The sequence below is a fragment of the Triticum dicoccoides genome, chromosome 4A (assembly GCF_002162155.2).
Source record: "Triticum dicoccoides isolate Atlit2015 ecotype Zavitan chromosome 4A, WEW_v2.0, whole genome shotgun sequence".
NCBI lineage: Eukaryota > Viridiplantae > Streptophyta > Magnoliopsida > Poales > Poaceae > Triticum > Triticum dicoccoides.
In genome coordinates this window covers 608,253,338-608,255,996 of record NC_041386.1, presented here as the reverse complement: position 1 = coordinate 608,255,996, position 2,659 = coordinate 608,253,338, and positions in this window count along the sequence as shown.

The following is a 2,659-nucleotide window of genomic DNA, read 5'->3' as shown; positions in this document are numbered from 1 at the left end:
AGGAACGTATGGTTTGGATTAAGCGCGGATGGCATTAATCCTTTCGGGGAGCAGAGCAGCAATCACAGCACCTGGCCCGTGACTCTATGTATCTATAACCTTCCTCCTTGGTTGTGCATGAAGCGGAAGTTCATTATGATGCCAGTTCTCATCCAAGGCCCTAAGCAACCCGTCAACGACATTGATGTGTACCTAAGGCCATTAGTTGAAGAACTTTTACCACTGTGGAATGGAACGGTGTACGTGTGTGGGATGAGCACAGACAGGAGGAATTTGACCTCCATGTGTTGCTGTTTGTAACCATCAATGATTGGCCTGCTCTCAGTAACCTTTCAGGACAGACAAACAAGTGATACCACGCATGCACGCACTATTTAGTTAACACCGAAAGTATATACCTGGACAAATGCAGGAAGAATGTGTACCTGGGGCATCGCCGATTTCTTCCGACCAACCATCAATGTCGAAAGAAAGGGAAGCATTTCAAAGACGAGGCAGATCACCGGAAGAAGCCTGCCATGCGTACCGGTGATCACATACTTGCTATGGTCAATGATTTACACGTAATCTTTGAAAAGGGTCCCGGCGGACTATCTGTTCCGAATGACGCTGAGGGACGCACACCCCTGTGGAAGAAGAAATGTATATTTTGGGACCTACCCTACTGGAAAGACCTAGAGGTCCGCTCTTCAATTGACGTGATGCACGTGATGAAGAACCTTTGCGTGAACCTGCTAGGCTTCTTGGGCGTGTATGGGAAGACAAAAGATACACCAGAGGCACGGGAGGACCTGCAAAGTTTGCACGAAAAAGAGGGCATGCCTCCAAAGCAGTATGAAGGTCCTGTCAGCTACGTACTTACCAAAGAAGGGAAGGAAATCTTCTTTGAATGCCTACTCAGTATGAAGGTCCCGTCTGGATTCTCGTCGAATACAAAGGGAATAATAAATATGGCGGAGAAAAAGTTCCAGAACCTAAAGTCTCATGACTGCCACGTGATTATGACGCAACTGCTTTCGGTTGCATTGAGGGGCTTCTACCGAAAAATGTTCGATTAGCCATTGTGAAGCTATGTGCATTCCTCAATGCAATCTCTCAGATGGTGATCGGTCCAGAAATCCTACCAAGGTTAAGGAGTGATGTAGCACAATGTCTTATCAGTTTCGAGCTGGTGTTCCCACCATCCTTCTTCAATATCATGACGCACGTCCTAGTTCATCTAGTCGATGAGATTGTCATTCTAGGCCCTGTATTTCTACACAATATGTTCCCCTTTGAGAGGTTCATGGGAGTCCTACAGAAATATGTTCGTAACCGCGCTAGGCCAGAAGGAAGCATCTCCATGGGCCATCAAATAGAGGATGTCATTGGGTTTTGTGTTGACTTCATTCCTGACCTTAAGAAGATTGGTCTCCCTCAATCGCGGTATGAGGGGAGACTGACTGGAAAAGGCACGCTAGGAGGGGACTCAATAATATGTAGGGATGGGCATTCTTGGTCTCAAGCACACTACAAAGTTCTACAGAACTCTAGCTTGGTGACCCGGTATATTGATGAACACAAGAACATTCTGCGCTCCAAACACCCAGAGCAGTGTGATGACTGGATTACATGTGAACACATCAGGACTTTTGGTAGTTGGTCAGAAACACGTCTCAGAGGTGACAACACTGTTTCTGATGAGTTGTACTCATTGTCCAGGGGACCATCTTCGACTGTATTGACTTACAAAGGATACGACATAAATGGGAATACATTTTACATGATCGCCCAAGATCAAAAGAGCACCAACCAAAATAGTGGTGTCCGCTTTGATGCAGCAACCAAGAGGGGAAATGACACATATTATGGTTACATAGTGGACATATGAGAACTTGACTACGGACATGATTTTAAGGTCCCTTTGGTTCAGTGCAAATGGGTTAATCTGTCAGGAGGCGGGGTACAGGTAGACCCATAGTACGGAATGACAACAGTGGATCTGAACAATCTTGGGTACATAGACGAACCGTTCATCCTAGCCAATGATGTGGTGCATGTTTTCTATGTGAAGGACATGTCTACCAAACCGAGAAAAAGAAAAGATAAGGAAGCGAATACATCATACGATGAGCCAAAGCGCCACATAGTTCTTTTAGGAAAAAGAGACATCGTGGGCAAGACAGACATGTCTGAAGATTATGAAAAGTTTCATGAAATTCCTCCCTTCAAAGTCAAGGCTGACCCAAGCACCATGTTAAGCGATGAAGAATATCCATGGTTACAGCGCAATAAGCAAAGGACACAAGCAAAGAAAAAGTGAAGAATTTCTCTCCATAGCTATTATGATGATGCCTTTGATCTAGAATATCACTGCAGTTACATGTGAAGAAATGAAATGCCTTTTGTACTAGATGAGTTTCCGTATGAAACCCTGATACTTTGAAAGAGATTGTCCGTTTTGTACACGAAGTGCATCCAGTTTTTGCCGTAACCCTCTCAACTTTTTATCACATGCTATGTGGGTGAAATGATGATACCCTGCCAATTTTCAACTCTTCAGAGTTCATTTGTAGTGCTTTTCAATTTCAGTGTCATTTAGCTTACAAAAATCAGTAAATGCATGAAAAATACCAGATGAAGTCAGAAAGGGTTGAAAATTGATGACATGGCTTTGAAT